The sequence below is a fragment of the Tamandua tetradactyla genome, chromosome 21 (genome assembly GCF_023851605.1).
Source record: "Tamandua tetradactyla isolate mTamTet1 chromosome 21, mTamTet1.pri, whole genome shotgun sequence".
Taxonomy (NCBI): Eukaryota; Metazoa; Chordata; class Mammalia; order Pilosa; family Myrmecophagidae; genus Tamandua; species Tamandua tetradactyla.
The window spans coordinates 43,963,156-43,984,045 of record NC_135347.1 but is presented as its reverse complement, the minus strand read 5'-3'; the positions used below and the strand labels follow the sequence as shown (position 1 = coordinate 43,984,045).

The window sequence follows — 20,890 nt, the reverse complement described above, 5'->3', positions numbered from 1 at the left end:
ATGGCACTCTTACAACTTTACTTCCCAGCCTTATGGGGGTCTTTGAAATTCCACCACCTTCACCTCTTTGGGAGGTGAGGTTTAAACAGTGGCCATGAAATCTGTCCCTGTCTGGGGCAGGCTAAAACCATGGATCAAAGTCTGGACCTAGCACTTCTAATTTGCCAGTCAGAAGTCATGATCGTTCCTCAGCCATGCATTTCCCTGTTCTTGGGAAAGAGGGCTTCCTCATCCCTCTCCGTCTGCAGCAGTTAGCCAGGAACCAGATTCAAGGTGGCTAGCCTTGAGAGTGAGAATTGGGCACTGGCAGTCACCACTAAGTGCTTTACTCCCGGTTTTTTACTGTGTTGTCTCAACATCTTTGACCTGCTTTCCCTGGATGCTGTGCAATGCTTCCTTGACTTCCAGAATCCCAGAACAGTTGTTTTGGACTGTTTCTGCCTGTCCACTAGCTGTTTTGTTTGTTTTTTTTTGTATTTTCTAAACAATAAAAAACAGGTATTTTGAATTTCCAATTTAACCTATGATTTTACAGATTTATTTATTTGTACCACCTAACAGTGCACATGCACTATATATGATGCCTTGAATCTATTCTGGGTGGTTATGCATAACTTTTTTTAATGCAATATTTTGATATATAGTTACATACCATACAGCTAACCAAAGTGTACAATCATTGGTTCACAGTCTCAGCATACAGTTGTGTATTCATGACCACTGTCAATGTTTGAACATTTTCATTACTCCCAAAAAAATAAAATAAAATGAAAATAATAAAAAGGAGAAAGAAAGACTCAAAATATCCCATATCCCTTATTACTCCCCTATTATTTATTTATTTAGTTGTTTTTTTTTTTGCATGGCCAGTCACCAGGAGTCAAACCCTTTATTGGTTTTTTGTCTTTATTTTCTTACTCATCTGTCCATACACTGGATAAAAGGGTTAGTCCCAAGGTTTTCACAATCACATAGTCTTACCGTGAAAACCACTAGCTGCTTTTGGAGGAAGTGAGTATTGCAGCTCCCTACTCTGCCATCATCCCTGGAAATTCTCTCTGTCTTTTGGTTTTTGAAACAACCTTAAGAAATAGGTATAATCTTTGTTTTGCATTTGGGGAAATGAAGCTCCAGAGCAGTGCTTTTTTACTCTATACAACATTTATTTCCTACTTTTTTGAACCTAAGACTGCTCCATATTATCCTCATAACCAGATAATCTTATTTTCTTCTTGATAGAGCAGAGTGAAACCTCCCTTCTCATAGACCTTATCTCATCAGTTATTCTTTTTAGATTCTTCCTCTCTACTAAGTTTTTTCCTACACATGTTTAACCGTGTTCTTCCAGCTTTACAAAACAATTGCAAACAAACAGTAAAACCTCTTCTTTTAAATTCACTTTTCTATCCTCCTACTGCCTTATATGTGTCTGTCTTCTTTATAGTTAAGTTTTCTGAAATATTACACGCTTTCAGTTTCCTCTCTCCTGCTTTGTCCATTTTTGCAGTTTTGGCTTCCATCACTTATTCTGTTGAAACTACCTATGCAATCTTGGTATTGCTATCAGAATCTGTGGCTGTTTGTTAGGCTTTTTCTTACTTGACTTTTCTTGCAGCCTGTGATTTACCCACTTTCTTTGGCTTTTGTTGCACCATATATTTGTGTTTTCATTTAAATTTCTAGTAGTTCTTTCTGAGTCATTTCCTTTTTCATCTTCCTCTGTGCCTCTTAAATGTTGATGGTTATTAATTATCTGTACTAAACTGGCTATTCTTTTTATTGTATGCTATTTCTTTAGATAGTTTTCTCTGTTCAGTTGTCTTATTTGGCATCTATATGCCAATGATTGCCAAATCTTTATCTCCAACTAGGCCCAGAGGTCACATGCTTCTTGGCCAGTTGTACTTAGCTAATTCACAGAAACGTGGAATTCAGTGTGTTAAAACTCAGACTTATTATTTTGACTTTAAATATGCTCCTCTATTAGAATTTCCTATTTCAGTAAATGGAATTGCCATCCATGTAATTGCTTTTGAGAAATCTGGGTTTCCTCAACTTGTTCCCTTTCTCTGAAATCTCAGTAAATACTTTACTGCCAAATTTTGTGTAATCTCATAAATATATTTCAAAGCTATCCAATTCTTTTGGTGTATTATCCTAATCTAAATCATTGCCTTCTTCCCTGGGTTACTACAAAACCTTTTAACTCACCTCTCTGTATCCTTTCTTTCTCTCTCCTTTAGTCTCTTTTTTATTCTGTTTCATTAGGATGACATCACCCTGTCATTTTTCAGTTCTTTGCTATTAGAATAGGATCTGGAATTCATAGCCTGGCTTATAAAACCTTACATGGATCTGCTTCCTTCTTGGTCTCTCCAACTTCTTTTTTTTATCACTTTTCCTCTTCTTTTTTCACTCTATTCAAGCTGGTTTTCCTTCATTTCACTGAGAAGTCAGACTTTGTGAGCTTTGGCACATGCTGTACTCATTGCCTTTCTTCTTTGTCTGCCAGTAGTTAACTTCCAGTTTCTTCATTTAAAGTGACAGAAACCCAATTTTAATTCTTTATTAACTAAAAAATGGTGGTTTGTGGAAAAGGTACTAATAAGACATGAGATAATCAGAGGAAGATTAAATAATTAAATTAAAATTAGGCTTACACCTGGGATCTCAGGGATAACTGGAACCAGGGATTTTAATACTACCATGAATCTCCATTTTCATTTCTGTATTTGGTTTGGTCAGCTTTGCTGTTCTTATTATCGACTGGCTCTTCCAATGTAGTAGAAAAATAGGAAACAAATAAAACTTCTTTCACTTTCCAACCTATAGCCTTTGCCATCAGGGAAATACTTTCTCTTTCCTGTCTCCACTGTAAAAAAAATAATTGAAAAGCACTTTTGACTCTACTTGAATCATGTGCTTATCATGGAATAATCAAAATCCACTATGACTAGGAAAGATTCTTGAAGGGAAATCAAAACTTCTAAGAAGCCATATTGTTAGAATTAGGGAGAAAGAATTTTCCCTGAATGGGCTGGGTGCTAGACAGGCAGCCTCCAAATCAGCAAATTTGAGTGTTGATCAAGTTGTACAGACTGCAGATGTTATGGATGAGTTCAGAGTAGGAAAGAATGGGAGAGTCCAAATAAAGGAACTAAACATTTCTGCTCCAACTTTTCTACTGAAAAAAACTGATGCAATAAGAAAGCATTGTATGCTAGGTGGTTTATAGATTTAATGCATCACTTTGGGCATGGGTGATCTTAGATATCATTGAGAAGAAGCAGTTTGGCTGTGCTTGGAGGGGTGGAGTTCCCTGGGGAGAAGAGAGATAAAAGATATTTGGAATGGAAGTGAGAGAGCAGTGCAGGTTGAGGAAATAGCTTGAATGAAGGAATGCAAGGCATTCTCCAATTTGACTAGATATGTGGATTCCAGTAAAGGATTATGACTTTAGAATTTGAGCATAGGCAGGGACTTTTGATAGAATTGTTTTTCCTCAGCCTCCCACCTGTCAGTGCCTACTATGTTCAAGGCATTTTCCAGGTGCCGAACTTGAGAATTATGAAGATGACTATTAAGGGTCCCCAGTATCCTCAGAGACCATTCATTTTAATGGTGAAGATAAATATGAACTAACTAATTATATTACAGATAAGATAAAATGTGAAAAATTGTGAGAAATTAGCTAGGAGTGTGGTAAAGAAGGATAAATTATGACCAGGGGATGAAAGAGATGTCACTTGAGCTAGGCATTAAAAAATTAAGGTTTGCAGGAGTCTGGAATGAGTGATTTGCATTTACTGAGCAAGTGTGACAGATATGAGGCTTATATAAGTGACACTCCCATTTTTAAGTTTCAATTTTATTGAATATTACATTTTTAAAGGACATTATGTTTGGGAAGAAGGCAGAATATGGTTTCTAAATTATTTAAAATAAAAAGCATTTTATATTAAAATTGATACATTATCCTGATGATAATAATCACTGTGTTTGTAAATTAGTACAAAATTATTTTGTAGTTCCTATTAATGGCTAAGAGGCAAAAACTTCCTTTTTAAAAATCTTGTTTTTATAAAGAAGTATGCTATCTTCTTGTGTTTCCAGAAAATATCTCAATCTGGAGTAAGTATAGAGTATTATGAATATCTCATTTTAGATATGTAGTATAAGAGAGGATTGAATACCTTCTGTGGTATTAAGTTTTATATACTATTAATGAGAAGCAGCTTGAGAATAACAGTCCATTAGTTTTTCATGTTTATAATAATTAAGCAAAAACTTCCTAGCAATTTTTTTTGTTTAAGAAATAATGTTGATATAAAATACAGTAAAGTATACTATAAGAAAGTCTAATTTTAAAAATGAATAAGTAGAGTGATCCTTTGAGTTCTATTACTGAAACTACAGAATTTGATGTAAAAAAATTTCTAAATGAAAGTGAGGGGTAAGGGGTATGGTATGTATAATCTTTTTTTTTTCAACAGAAAAAAACAAAAGAAATAAAACAAAAGAAATTGTTTTATTTCTTTTTCTGTTGTCTTTTTATTTCTTTTTCTGAATTGATGCAGATGTTCCAAGAAATGATAAATATGCAACTATGTGATGATATTGAGAATTACTGAATATATATGTAGAACAGAATTATATGTTAATGTTTTTGTTCTTAATTTTTTTAATTAATAAATAAATTTTTAAAATTTCTTATGCATTTTTAGATAATTTATTTGTAATTCTGGCTTTTTATTAAACTTTTTAAGAAAAAATTAACAGGCAATAAGTGTTCAAATTTATATATAAAGTAATTTTAAACTGATATTTTATGGATGAATTCCAGAGAGCTATTAGTCTTTAACTTCTTTGTGCCAGAATCCCTTGAGACCAAATCTGTTTACTTAAAAAAGAAAATCTGGAGAATATAAATTAAAAATTAATGTGAGGAATAATTAGCTTGTGACTAGGTTTCTTCTAGTCTTTATTTTAATAAATGTCCTTTAAGGTGTCCGTGTTCTGGGTTTGGTACCTGAGAGAACGTTTCTCTCTTGGGTGGTTACTGTTGTTGATTCAGGACCTCGTGGTTTCATAATGTACTTGAAGAAATGTAAATTAATAGTTGTGAAAAAAATAACCAGTTTTTTAAAGGGCATTGAGTAATTAAGTTTGATTTTCAAGTAAGCAGTAGAGAGTGAAATTTGACAATCACAGTCTTTTTTTCATGTTTCTTTCCTAAGTTCTCCACCTTTATCCCTCAAATGTCACAGAATTTCATTTCATGTGTCAGAAGTTCCACTGTCTGAAATTTTTCTTCTCTGAGATTTCTAGAACTATGCCACACAAACTTAGAATTTAGAACATGAAAATGCTATAGGGCATATGAAAAGCAACAAATTTGGTCCTTTGAGGGGCATAGATCCTTGTGTGGGGGACATGTATAAAACTAGTATGTGATAGAGCAGTACTAATGTCTACATGCAGTAGGTTTTAAAGAAGGCAAGGTAATCCAGTTGGGGTAGAGGGAAGGCATTATGAAAGTGTACTTTTGGCTGGTAGATTAGAGTTTTGCTAAGCAGAGATAGCATTGTGACTGCACGAGAGATGTACGCGAACACAGATTGTATTGTAGGACTAACAAACCATCTAGTTTGGCTTGAAAGGTAGATTGGACTGATTTTGTGGTAGCCTTTCATGACAAGATGAATATTTTGTAATTCATTTTGGTAGCCATTTGTAGTTTTTTGAGCCAATAGAGTGAAATGATTAAGCCTTTGGTTTAGGAAGAGCCTATTAGGAAAAAGAATCTTTTCACAGTGGTAGGAGGGGTTGAAACAGAATGAAAAGAGGGCCTGAACTAAAGTAATAGATGAGGGAATGGAAAACTGAGTAACAATTATGCAATGTTGGAGGTGCAGTATACAAGTTGGCAGTAGTTTTATGGTTGGAGAAATAGAAAAGGATCAAAGCTTTTGAAGTTTCAAGTCTGCGCATTGGGAAGATGCTAGTGCCTTTATGGGAGTAAGGGGAAGAGGAGTGCTTATATATGTGTGTATGTTTGTGAGGGTAGTTGGTAACATTTTACATTTTGACAGTCACCTTAAGGTGAAGATTCTTATGTACTTGCTAATGCAGTCTTGGAACTTTAGGAGGGAAGTCAGGTTTAGTGTGGGGAAATTTGGGAATCATCCTCATAGAGATAGTTTGTGCTCATTAGGTACTGATATTTCTATGAGTAAGAATAAATAAAGAAATAAAAAATTGAGGGAAGAAAAATAGGAAATGCCTTGATTTTAGGATGAGCTTTGACTAAATTGCATAATCTTTTCACCCACATTTTAATGTGATATAGAAGAAACACCTTGAGAAAGCAAAGAGGGAGAAAACCACTGCCTAAAACAGTGTCTGACACATAGTATGTACCTAAAAATATTTATTGAATGATACATATATTTGAGGGACAAAAAGTAATGTAGTTTAGTTGAGATTCAGGGTACTTGTGGGAGAATAATGGATATACTGTGAGAACATTAAATGCTAGGTTATTATGTCTACTCCCTGCCCCCCTCCCCATATGGTTAATACTGGAACCAGATGAGATGATAGATCTCAGGATATTTTGAACTTTTGAAATACTCTTTAAGGCATTTTTCTGCTTGAAGAACTGAAAGAAGTTCAGTAAGATAAATTTATAATTCTAGTCTGATTCCAAATCTTATAATCTTCCATTACATCTTATGAGAATTAAATTAGTTAAGTACAAATAGTACTTTAGTATGAATAACATATGTATATAAATAATATATGCATGAATAATAATATGAATGATAGTTTAGTATGAATGTTCATATGTATATGAATTCCCTGTTTGCAATAAGTAGCAGAAGCCTTTATTAAAAACATTTGACAATGTACAAAATACAGATAATTTTATAAAAAAGATAATCTCCAGCCCCATAACTGAGGAGCTTGGCATGACACTTGTCAGTCATCAGATTTCACTCCATTAAAGGAGAAACAGTACCTTAGAGCTGTCATCGCTATGCTACAGACATATACCCATTGTCTCCCCTTCAGTCCATACATCACAACAGATAGTTCTCAGCTGTTTCCTTTATACCAGACATACATTGTATCTAAAGAGACAGCAGACAGTTACCTACTGCTTCCTGTGCAGCTATCCCATGTTTCTCTCCTTATTCCTAATTGACTTTTTTTATATAATGCAATTTTATTGAGATACAGTCACACACCAAATAATCCATCCAAAGTATATAATCATGGCTCACAATGTCATCATATAGTTGTGCATTCATCACCACAATCAATTTTAGAGCATTTTCATTACTTCTAGAAAATAAAAATAAAAAGAATACCCAAAACACCCCGTACTTCTTATCCCTCCCCATTTTTATTTATTTATTTATTTAGTCTTTTACTTTATTATCTGCCCATACACTGGATAAAGGGAGAGTCAGTCACAAGCTTTTTGCAATCACATGGTCAGTAAAAGCTATATAGTTTATACAATCATCATCAAGAATCTCTTCTACTGGATTACAAGTTCAACAGTTTTAGGTATTTCCTTCTAGGTTTTCTAATACACTAGAAACTAAGTGAAATATCTATGTAATGCATAAGAATAATCTCCTGAATGCCCTCTCAACTCTGTTTGAAGGCTCTCAGCTACAGAAACTTTGTTTTGTTTCATTTCTTTTCCCCCTTTTGATCAAGAAGTCGTTCTCAGTCACACTATGCCAAGGCCAGGCTCATCCTTGGCAGTCATGCCCCATGTTGCCAGGGAGACTTACCCCCTGGGAGTCATGTTCCACGTGGGGGGAAAAGTAGTGAGTCTGTGTCCCTGCTTTCAGTTCCTCCAAGTGTATTACAAATAATAGAGTTGCAGGATCCTAAGGGAGCCCTATACTTAGCCTGTGGAGTCACTACTCTTCCCTCCCCTCCAGAGAGGTTTCACCCTGCTACTTTCCTACCACCAACAAATAGCCCATCTCTGTCTCCGCATTTTCTCCAGTGCTTCTATCTTTCTGTTTTTTTTTTAATACAGTTTTATTCACACAGCATATAATCTATCCTAAGTGAGCAGTCATTGGCTGCTGGTATAATCGCATAGTTGTGCATTCACCACCACAATCCATATGAAAACATTTCCATTTCTTCTGTAAAGAAAGAAGAAGAGTAAAAAATAATAATAGTGAAAAAAAATTAAAAGGAAAAAGAAAATATTTAAAAAGTAAAAGAAATAGCAACAACAACAACAAGAATCCCATACCCCTTCCTTATATCCTTCTCTTATTAACATTTAGCCCCACTGTTTGTTGTTTAGCCTCCATATATCTGTGAATTTACTGGGCCTCTGCCTGTTATTGATTTCCAACTTCATTCCATTATGTCCAATAAAGTGTTTTGTATAATTTCAGTCTTTTAAAATTTGTTGAGACTTGCTTTGTGACCCTGCATATGGTCTATCCTTGAGAATGATCCATGAGCACTTGAGAAAAATGTGTATTCTGCTGTTATGGGGTGTAATGGTCTGTAAATGTCATTAAGTCTAGTCATTTATCGTATTATTCACAGTCTCTGTTTCTTTATAGATCCTCTGTCTAGATGTTCTGTCCATTGATGAGAGTGGTGTATTGAAGTCTCCAACTGTTATTGTAGAGGTGCCTACTTTAGTGTTGTCAGTTTTTGCCTCATGTATTTTGGGGCACTCTGGCTCGGTATGTAAATATTTTTCATTGTTAAGATTTTTGATGAACTGCCCCTTTTATTAACATGTAGTCTTTCTTTGTCTCTTTTAATTGTTTTACATTTGGAGTCTAATTTGTCTGATATTAGTATAGCATTTTCCTGATTGTGTTTTTCCAACCTTTTACTTTCAACCTATTTTTGTCCTTGGATCAAAAGTGAGTCTCTTCTAGACAGCATATAGATGGGTCCTAATTTCTAATCTGTTTTGCCGATCTATCTTTTGATTGGGGAGTTTAATACATTGACATTTAAAGTCATTGTAAAGGCACTACTTTCTTCTACCAGTTTGTCTTTTGCATTTTATATGTCACATTTTGTTTCTCTCTTTTTTTACCCTTCCTGATAAATCTTCATATTTACACTCATCTCTAAATTTTTTCTCCTGTCTTTTCCTGCTTGCCTATAGCATTCCCTCTAGTATTTCAAGGAGCAGGTCTCCTGTTCATAAACTCTCTCAGTGTCTGTTTGTCCGAAAATATTTTAAACTTTTCCTCATTTTTGAAGGACAGTTTTGCCGAATATAGAATTATTGGTTTGCAGTTTTTCTCTTCCTGTATCCTAAATATATAATACCCCTGCTTTCTCACCTTCCTGGTTTCTGCTGAGAAATCCCCATACAGATTCATCAAGCTTCCCTTTTATGTGATGGATTACTTTTTTTTCTTAACTATTTTATTGAGATATCTTCACACATATACAATCCATCCAAAGAATACAATCAGTGGCCCACAGTATCATCACATGATTGTGTGTTTATCACCATCATCATTTTTAGAATATTTGCATCACTTCAGAGAAAGAAATAAAAAGAAATCACCTCATACCTCTTATGCCTTTCCCTTATTGACACCTAGTATTTCAATCTACCCAATTTTTTTTATCCCTTACCCCCCCCCCCCATTTTCATTTATTTTTTTTTACTCATCTGTCCATACCCTGGATAAAGGGAGCATCACACACAAGGTTTTCACAATCACATGGTCACATTGTAAAATCTATATAGTAGTACAATTTTCTTCAAGATTCAAGACCACTGGAATACAGTTCAACAGTTTCAGGTACTTCTTCTAGCCACTTCAATACATCATAAACTAAAAAGGAATATCTCTATATTACATAAGAATAACATCTAAGATAACCCCTCAACTCTGTTTGAAATATCTCAGCCCCTGAAACTTAGTCTTATTTCTCTCTTTCCCCTTTTGTTCAAGAAGGTTTTCTCAATCCTATGAAGCTAGTTCCCGGCTCATCCTGGGAGTGCTGTCCCACATTGCCAGGGAGATTTATACTCCTGGGAGTCATGTCCTACAGAATGGAAGGTAGTGAATTTACTTGTAGAGTTGGCTTAGAGAGACAGGCCGCATCAGAGCAATAAAAGAGGTTCTCTGGGGGTGACTCAGGCATAATTATAAGTAGACTTAACTTCTCCTTTGTAGGAATAAATTTCATCGGGATGAACCTCAAGACCGAGGGTCAGCATATTGAATTGGCTGTCCCCATTGCTTGCGAGTATATCAGGAATCCCAGAAGTTTAATGTTTCCTCTTTTCTCCCCAGTTCCTCAGGAGGACTTTGGAAATACTCTTTTATTTTATGCCTAAATTACTCTGGGATGTATCAGGGCATCACACTAACCTGTATAAACCAACAAGATCTCACACCCTGTTCAATTCCATGTAGTTATGGTGTCCAGATAAACTGACCATATAAGTTAAATTAGATAATGCACTATCCAAAATATAAATTTTGTACCAAACAAACATCTCTTTTGGTATTACGCAGAAACTGGAAGTTTTAAAATATGGACCATGTTCTAGTTTGCTAGCTGCTGGAATGCAATATATCAGAAACAGAATGGCTTTTAAAAAGGGGAATTTAATAAGTTGCTAGTTATAGTTCTAAGGCTGAGAAAATTTCCCAATTAAAACAAGTCTATAGAAATGTCCAATCAAAGGCATCCAGGGAAAGATACCTTGGTTCAAGAAGGCCAATGAAGTTCAGGGTTTCTCTCTCAAGTGAGAAGGCACATGGCGAACACAGTCAGAGTTTCTCTTTCATCTGGAAAGGCACATGGTAAACATGGTCAGGGTTCCTCTCTCATCTGGAAGGGTGCATGGAGAACACAACATCATCTGCTAGCTTCTTCTCTTGACTACCTGTTTCATGCAGATTGCCGGGAGACATTTTCCTTCTTCATCTCCAAAGACCGCTGGCTGTTGAACTCTGCTTCTTGTGGCTGTGTTGTACTACTCTGCTCTCTCTGACTCTCCTTCATTCTCTAAACTGTTTCCTTTTTTATAGACTCCAGAAACTTATCAAGACCCACCCAAATGGGTGGAGACATGTCATCACCTAGCCCAGCTTAACAAACAAGCACTCCTGATTAAATCACATCTACAGGGAGATGATCTGATTACAGTTTCAAACATACAGTATTGATTAGGGATTATTCTGCCTTTACAAAATGGGATTTTGATTAAAACATGGCTTTTTTAGGGTCCATACATCTTTTCAAACCAGCATAGACCATATCACCCTTTACCCTGTATTCTGATTTATCTTAGTCCTCTCCAGATCAGCTTCATTCATATTTTTAGTTAAAGTCTGATCACTTTTTCAACTTAATTTTAACAGTTGCTGTATGGGGTAATGCTGACTTTCATAGCTTCAGAGTTCTAACTCTGGGTTTCAGTTGTAACATAAATACCTGAAGTTTCAGGGAACGACCAGTTATACACAAACAGCTCAGTATCTCAGAATTTATAAATGACAGTTACAACTCCAGAATAGATGTGACTGCTGTAAGAGTTTACAATGTAAGACCCTTTACAGGAGGCCCCAGCCTGATAACCCATGCTCTCAACTTCAGTTCTCCAAGTTTGTATGTTATCGTTAGTCCATATGCGTGAGGCAAGTTTGTATGTTATTGTTAGTCCATATGAGTTAGTCCATATGAGTGAGACAAAAATGTTTGTCTTTTTGTTTTTGACATTTCATTCAGCATACTATCCTTAAAGTTCACTCACCTAGTTGCATATGTTACAACTTCGTTTCTTCTTGCAGCCACTCAGTAGTCTGTTGTATGTATATACCACAGTTCCCCCTTCCATTCCTCAGTCATTGTCTCCTTAAGCCCCTCCATCTATTATGAATTGCAAACACTGTTGTGACAAACCCAGTGTGCAAATATCCATTTGTGCCCCCACTTTCAGTATCTCCAGGTACATACCTAGCAACAGGGTTGCATGATCATGTCAGCCTCATCCCTAGCCTCCTGTACAACCCCCACTGCCTTCCGGAGGGACTGCACCTCTCAGCTTTCCTACCATCAGTGATTGGGTACATCTTTTAATGCACATATTCCTCTAGCACTTTCTCTCCGTTCATTTCTAAACAGTTTTATTGCATATTATACAATCCAACCTAAATTAAAAAGTCAGTGGTTCCTGGTATAATCACATAGCCCTGGCTTTGCCACCACAATCTATAAGGACATTGCCTTTTCTTCTACAATGAATCCCATGCCCCTCCTCCATAAACTCTTGTTGATGTTTAGTTTTAGAATAATGCCTTTCTTACATTTAGTGGAAGCATATTACAAAATGTTACTGTTGACTGTAGATCCTAGCTTGCATTAATTGCATTTTTTCCCATATGCCATCCCATTTTCAACACCTTGCAATGTTGACATTCACTTGTTCCTTCTCATGCAGAAACATTCTTATATTTCTACATTTAATCATCATCATTGTCTACTTTACGCATTTGTAAGTTGAATTGTTCCGGTCTTTGTCCTCTGTATTTCCATCTGGTGTCATACGTGCCTCCAGCCCTTCTCCCTCAGTCATACTCACATTCAGGTTCATTCAGTGTGTTTATATTATTGTGCTACCACCCAATAGTATTGTACTATCCATTTCTGAATTTTTACAGTCACCCTTGTTGACATTCTGTACTTCACCAAATGCCCAATGTCTACCCTCTTTCTATCTCCTTATAACCTGTGTTCTTAACTTTAACTTTTAAAGTTCACTCATACAGTATTTGTCCTTTTGTTTCTGGGTAATTTCACTCAGCATAATGTCCTTAAGGTTCGTCCATGTTGTTGAATGCTTCATGACTTTATTCTGTCTCACAGCTGCATAGTATTCCGTCGTATGTGTATACTACAGCTTGTTTAGCCACTCATCTGTTGATGGACATTTGGGCTGTTTTCATCTCCTGACAATCGTAGATAATGCTGCTGTAAACATCAGTGTGCAAAGGTACATTTGTATCCTTGCCTTCAGTTCCTCAATATATAACTAGTTATAGGGTTGCTGAATCATATGGCAAGTCTATACTTAGCTTCCTGAGGAACCACCAAGGTGATTTCCAGAGTGGTTGCACCATTTTACATTCCCACCAGCAGTGGATAAATGTGCCACTTTCTTGACAACTTCTACAGCACTTGTAATTTTCTTTTCTTTTCTTTTTTTTTTTTTTGATAATGGCCGTTCTAGTGGCTGTGAGATGATATCTCATTGTGGTTTTGATTTGCATTTCCCTAATAGCCAGTGAAGTTGAGCACCCCCTGGGTTTTGCCAGTAAAGAGCCGGAGTTGGTACCTGGCTCTCTGTGCCTCTTATTTTGGGAGCACAGCCTCTTTCCAGTATTCTGAGCTTAGTGGACTCCAGAAGCCTCTGTTTTGCTGTATTTTGTTTTTTTCTTATCAACTTTGCCTCCTCTTCTGAGAGAGACCTCTGGATTCCTTTCATGCTTGCTCTGGTTGTATCTGTGCTTGGAGCTTATATTCAGAAGTCTGAATTTGTTAATTAAATCTACATTTAGAACTTGCTTGAGCTCTCCTTGCCTTGATCTGAATAGTGACTACTTATTTTTTCCCGTGGGGACATATCTCCAAAACAGCCTGCTGTGCCAATGGGGGACGGGCGCCAGTCTCCACAGTTTGGGAGACTACATAGTTCTGTGCCGTGATCTCAGCATTTTCACCCATTCCAGACTGGTGTACGCTGTGTTCAGTAATGGAATTCCCCCAAACAGTTGTTCCAGATAGTTCCTTACTATTTACTTGCTGCCCCACAGGACTAGCTAAATTCCACACCTCCCTATGTTGCTATCTTGCCCTGCCTTCACCTGTGTTTCTTGAGGAGAACTTTGGCACCTGCGGGAGAGTAGAGTGGGAGTTATAAATAATCTGCTAGGAACTTCATTTGTTTCCGTTTTATTAAAAAAAAAAAAAAAAGGCTGCTGACGGTAGTACTATTTTAATTGTTTACTACTATAGCTGACAATTTCCATTTAGTATTGGCTAGTAACTTTAAATAATTGGGGTGGTTTGAATGAAGTGATTTCTATCTATATTCACACCAGATTGTTTTCCCATTCCATTGATTTCTACATTATTCTTCCAGATTGGGCAAGACAAAAGAAGCAGCATAGGTTCCCCATAAGTATGCACCAGCAATACGTAGCATATGTTTTGAAAGTTAGCCATGTGATTCTAAACAAAATAAAATTATTCCTGCAACTTGCCCAGCTTGTCTCTTTTATTGTGTTGATGTATTTAATATATAGTTTTATCTGGAACATTAGGATGTTTGAGATAAATTCATTTGTATAGTATCTAAGAAAATGAAATCAAGGTGCTTCATATCTACCTATAAGGTTTCTCAGTGAAAAATTGTAAAGCTATTTGAGAACAATGTATTTACTCCTAGAATTTCCTCCTATTTTTTTCCCCCATACTTCTTAAAAAATAGAGATAAAAGAGATAATTTACTTTCAAAATAGAGCATTTGATATTTTGCTAAAATATTACATTTGGCAAATTTAAGTCACAGTATCTCAAATAATAGTGTCCTCATTATTCTTCTAAAGAATATATCCACATTGGGAAGACAGTGTCATTCTGAGGGTTTCCTTCTAGAGTTGCCATGAAAAATGAAACAATTTCTTTTTTATGAAAGCTAAGACACTTCTATTCATGATCTGTTATGCTCAAGAAAGTGTTAGGAAAAGAAGTTTCCTTCTAAAACTAATGTCTTAAGTAGAATTGATGATTAATTCCTCCTGTTATCTACACAAAATTAGATGGAAGGTGGCAAGAAAGTGGGCAATAGTAAGATAATCGGGGCTTAGATGATTCACAAATTGGATCCTACATTATGTGAGGAGTCATACAATATGAGATTTCTGTTGAAATTATGTTCACCCATTGTTGAAGTTATATTCACTCATAGTCTTTTGTTCTCCTCCATGTATTGATTTAATAATAATTAAACTTATATTGGGTGCGTGATATGCATTAGATACTATTCTGAGCACCTTTACAGTATTAGCTCATTTAATAATATCCATCCAACCTTCAATGAAGCAGGCATTTTTATTATACCACTCTCATAGATGAGGAACATGAGCCTCAGAGATTAAATAATTTGCCCAAATTTGCCAGCTAGGTCGCAAAGCTGGGATTTAAACCTAGACAATAGCTCCAGAGTCTTCCTTTTTAACCATTATATAGCTATCTATTACTTTTTATATTTTGTATTTTCTTGGATGTAGTTTAGGACAGTTATTTAACTTATTCTCAGGTTAAGATAGAGAATATTTTACAAGATAGAGAATATTTGTACCACACTGAGGTACAAAGTGATCCCATCAGACTGCCTGATCTTTTTTTTTTTTTTTGTATGCTGTATAGTGGGGTCACATTTCATTATTTTTCCATGTGAGTTTCCTGTTATTGCAGCACCATTGTTGAAATTTTTGTTTGATTATTTTTTGGGGAAGTGTGTGGACTGGCAATTGAACCTGGGTCTCCTGTATGGCAGGTGAGAATTCTACCACTGAACTACCCTTGCACCCCCTCTGCCTGATCTTTTTTGCAGAAGTTTTAAGAGGTATCATGTAGCTATACATCTTTGAGCTCTGTCACCTTAAACTGTTTCCATGTACATTTTAGACTCTACAGCAGTTCTCAAAGATCTGAATTTGCATGTGTGGAAGAGGAGATTTTTTTATAATGACAAGGAGATTGAACTAGATAACTACTAAAATCCTTTCCAACATTATGCCTTATGATTCAACACTTCTGTCATTCAGTTAATACTTTTCTTATTATTATGTACCAGATACAGTCTGTGAGTTGTATTTGCTATAAATGTAGTGAGAATTATGACATTTAACTTAACCTGATTGAGCCCATAGGCATTTACTAATGCTGTGTTAAACTGTGAATATCCTCATACCCCCAGTATTATGCTTTAATTACACCTGGGCTCCTTTGAAGTATTCTAGATTTCACTTGAATTTCTCTCTTTTTTTTTTGCATGGGCAGGCACCGGGAATCGAACCCCCCCTGTTTTTTTTTTTTTTTTAACTTTTTTTTATTAATTAAAAAAAATTAACAAACAAGACATTAAGATATCATTCCATTCTACATATACAATCAGTGATTCTTAATATCATCACATAGTTATATATTCATCATTTCTTAGAACATTTGCATCGATTTAGAAAAAGAAATAAAACGATAACGGAGAAAAAAAGGATTATACATACCATACCCCTTACCCCTCGCTTTCATTTACCACTAGCATTTCAAACTAAATTTGTTTTAACATTTGTTCCCCCTATTATTTAGTTTTATTCCATATGTTCTACTCTTCTGTTGATAATAGTAGCTAAAAGGAGCATCAGACACAAGGTTTACACATTTACAGAGTCTCATTGTGAAAGCTATATCATTGTTCAGTCATCATCAAGAAACCTGGCTACTGGAACACAGCTCTACATTTTCAGGCAGTTCCCTCCAGCCTCTCTGCTACATCTTGAACAACAAGGTGATACCTACTTAATGCATAAGAATAACCTCCAGGATAACCTCTCGACTCTGTTTGGAATCTCTCAGCCATTGACACTTAGTCTCATTTCACTCTTCCCTCTTTTGTTGAGAAAGTTCTCTCAATCCCTTGATGTTAATTCTCAGCTCATTCTAGGGTTTTTTTCAGTCCCTTGATGCCGAGTCTCAGCTCATTCCAGGATCTCTGTCCCACGTTGTCAGGAAGGTCCACACCCCTGGGAGTCATGTCCCATGCAGAGAGAGGGATGGTGGTGAGATTGCTTGTCATGTTGGCTGGAGAGAGAGGCCACATCTGAGCAACAAAAGAGTCTCTTTTAGGGGTGACTCTTAGGCCTAAATTTTAAGTAGACTTGACCTACCCTTTGTGGGGTTAAGTTTCATATGAACAAACCCCAAGACTGGGGCTCAGCTGATAGCTTTGGTTGTCCACACTGCTTGTGAGAATATCAAAAATTCAACCTGGGGAAGTTGAATTTCTCCCCACTCTCACCATTCCCCGAAGGGTGCTTGCAAATACTTTTCCAGTCACTGATCAAATCACTCTGGGATTCATCGGGGCATCACTCTGGACAAACCAACAAAATCTCATGTCCTACCTGAGATTCCAAGTACTTATGACGTTCAATCAAACTATCTACATGAGTTATATTAGGATATGCTCTAGTCAAAATATAAATTTTGTAGCAAATAAACATTTTTTGCTTGAGTCTCACACATAAGGTGACATTTTAAAGTATTACTTATCATCTATTTTCAGCACCCTGCAATAATGACATTCCTTTGCTCTTACTCATGCCAAAACATTTTTAAAATTTGTACATTGTACATTTCACTGTTATTATACACTCTAGGCATTCCTAGATTATACCATCTCGATCTTTACCATCTATCTTTCTTTCTGATTTCATTTATGTCCCCAGCCCTCCCTCTATCATTCTCACGTGTAGCTTCATTCAGTGTTTTAACATAATTGTATTACAGTTAGGTAGTATTGTGCTGTCCATTTCTGAGTTTTTATATTCAGTCCTGTTGCACAATCTGTATCCCTTCAGCTCCAATTACCCAATTTCTATCTCCTGATGGTCTCTGTTACCAAGGAAATATTCCAAGTTTATTCACTAATGTCGGTTCATATCAGTGAGACCATACAGTATTTGTCCTTTTGCTTCTGGCTAATCACACTCAGCATAATGTCCTTAAGGTCCATTCATGTTGTTACATACTTCATAACTTTATTCTGTCTTACAGCTGCATAATATTCCATCTTATGTAAATGTCACAGTTTGTTTAGTCAACTGTTGATGGACATTTTGGCTGTTTCCATCTCTTGGTAATTAATTAATAACGTTGCTATAAACCCTGGTGTGTAAATGTCTATTTGTGTCCTTGGCCTCGTGTCCTTTGAGTAGAGACAGCATATAGATGGGTCCTGTTTTTTAATCCATTCTGCCAGACTATGTCTTTTGATTGGAGAGTTTAATCCATTAACATTCAGTGTTATTACTTCATGGGTAGTACTTTCTTCTACTATTTTGCCTTCTGGATTTTATATGTCATAGCTAATTTTCCTTCTTTTTACCTTTACTCATAGTCTTCCTTTCTACACTCTTCTGTCTTCGTATCTGTCTCTAGTGTTCCCTGTAGTATTTCTTGCAGAGCTGGTCTCTTGGTCACAAATTCTCTCAGTGGCTTTTTGTCTGAAAATGTTTTAATTTCTCCCTCATTTTTGAAGGACAGTTTTGCTGGATATAGAATTCTTGGTTGGCAGTTTTTCTCTTTTAATAATTTAAATATATTATCCCACTGTCTTCTCGCCTCCATGGTTTCTGCTGAGAGATCTGCGCATAGTCTTATTGGGCTTCCCTTGTATGTGATGGATTGCTTTTCTCTTGCTGCTTTCAAGATCCTCTCTTTCTCTTTGACCTCTGACATTTTCTGATTATTAAATGTCTTGGAGTATGTCTATTTGGATCTATTCTCTTTGGGGTACGCTGCACTTCTTGGATCTGTAATTTTAAGTCTTTCATAAGAGTTGGAAAATTTTCAGAGATAATTTCCTCCATTAGTTTTTCTCCTCCTTTTCCCTTCTCTTCTCCTTCTGGGACACCCACAACACGTATATTTGTGCGCTTCATATTGTCTTTCAATTCCCTGAGTCCCTGCTCATATTTTTCCATTTTTTTTTTCCTATAGTTTCTGTTTCTTGTCAGATTTTAGATGTTTCGTCCTCCAGTTTTGAAATCCTGTGTTCTGTCTCTCGAAATCTACCATTGTAGGTTTCCATTGTTTTTTTCATCTCTTCTGCTGTGTCTTTCATTCCCATAAGTTCTGTGATTTGTTTTTTCAGACTTTCAGTTTCTTCTTTTTGTTCTTTCCTTGCCTTCTTTATATCTTCCCTCAATTCATTGATTTGTTTTTTTGTTTTGTTTTGTTTTGTTTTTTAGTATTCAGTTTTTATTACTAGAATTTCTTAATTCTCTACATTTACATTATGCTTTCAGCTTACAAAGGCATGTATGTGGGCAATATCTTATTTGTTCGTCCCAAAATCTTAATTAAGAAGGCAACACTGGTACTTGAATTACTTAGGTGAAGAAACCTAAGACTCAAAGCTAAGTAATATGGCTTTAGTGAATTTCCTGAGGCTACTGAATATGAAATGGAATTCAACATAGGTCTCCTGACTCTTAGTCTAACATTCTTCATTCTACTTCATCTTGCCTTGGGTTCCTCAGAGGAAATAAAACTCTTCTCAGCTCCACTGTGGTCTCCAGTTAAAAATTCTGAAATAGCAGCAGGAAGCTCTGTTTTAATAATTAGAAGATAAGACGACATAGCTCCAATATTCTGAATTATTATGGTGCCCGCCACCACCACCTTTCCCGGTAATCCAAATGCAAAGAGTCCAAGATCTTCATAAGATGTCACAGCTGTCTGAATACACATGCTAAGCAGGAGGTGGACTGAGTAAGAAGCCAGGAGAGCAGTCAGCAGCAGCAAGAAACCAAATGCAAGAATACCTGTATTAGCCATAACATAAGCTAAGCCAAGGATGCCAATTCCCATGATGGCATTCATCAAATTAAACACTGAGAAACCAAATGAAACACGGGGGGATCCCTGTCTGTGAAGCTCGTCGCTTAGCAATGGGCTCAACTCTTCCGCCTCCGCTTCTTCCGGCTGCTGGGCAGTGAGGTACCAGCCTGACTCAGCAGTGATGCTTCCCCACGGCACCTCCATGCTGCCGGCTGCCACGGGCCCAGTTCACCTCTGATTTTGTTTTTGATGAGGTTTTCCATGTCTGTTCGTACATTCTGAATTAATTGTTTCAACTCCTGTATGTCATTTGAATTGTTGGTTTGTTCCTTTGACTGGGCCATATCTTCAATTTTCCTAGTGTGATTTGTTATTTTTTGCTGGTGTCTAGGCATTTAATTACCTTAATTAGTTTATTCTGGAGATTGCTTTCACTTCTTTTATCTAGGGTTTTCTTGCTGGATGAATTTGTTGTCTATCTGTTCTTTGACATTCCGTTCAGCTTTATCTGGACCTTTAGCTTAAGTTTTGTTTAACAGAGGAGAATTTTTCAGTTCTTGTTTTCTTGTTTCTTGCCCTGCTTGTGTGGTGCCTCCCCCCCCCCCCCCCCCACACACACACACTTAGGAGGGTCTACTTAGATATTATAGACCCCAGCCAGATTTTCCCAGACCAAACTGGCCTCCTATCAGGAGGAAAGAGTCACCTGCATCGGTTTTCCCTGAGGGTGAGACCCAGCAGGTTGAAAGACTTTCCTGTGAAGTCTCTGGACTCTGTTTTTCTTATCCTGCCCTGTGTGTGGCTCTTGTCTGACTGCAGGTCCCACTTTGGCAGACTCTCCCTGCTGGGGGCGTGGTGGAGACAGAGGAGAAGTTGTAGGCTGGTTTTAATGGCTTCAAATTACCAAGCCCTGGTGTCTGAATTCCTTGATGGAGGGATTCCACCTGAGTTGGGCTTTACCCCTCCCCTGGGGAAGGCACAGGTTCCAGACAGGCCCCCAAAAGAGCTCACTTCTGCCTATTCCTGAGGCAGTTGCAGCCTGAAAAGTCCTGCCGCTGTATCCAGAGGCAGTCAAGCCTTTGTAGATACACAGCCACAGAAACCTCTGTTTCCTTCTTTTTTTTCCCCCCTTTTTCTGTCAGTCCTGCCCCCTTGGTGCTGGGGCAAAAATGAGCAACCTCCGCTTTGATCAGGTTCACCTAAGTCAGGGGCCTATTTTTAGTAG

General features: G+C 36.8%; 1 protein-coding gene across 1 annotated transcript in view; it reads left to right on the top strand.

Annotated features, from left to right (window-relative positions):
• RASA1 (RAS p21 protein activator 1) overlaps positions 1 to 20,890 on the top strand; it is a 139,891-nt gene that overhangs the window by 57,671 nt on the left and 61,330 nt on the right. The gene's annotated exons all lie outside the window — the stretch shown is intronic.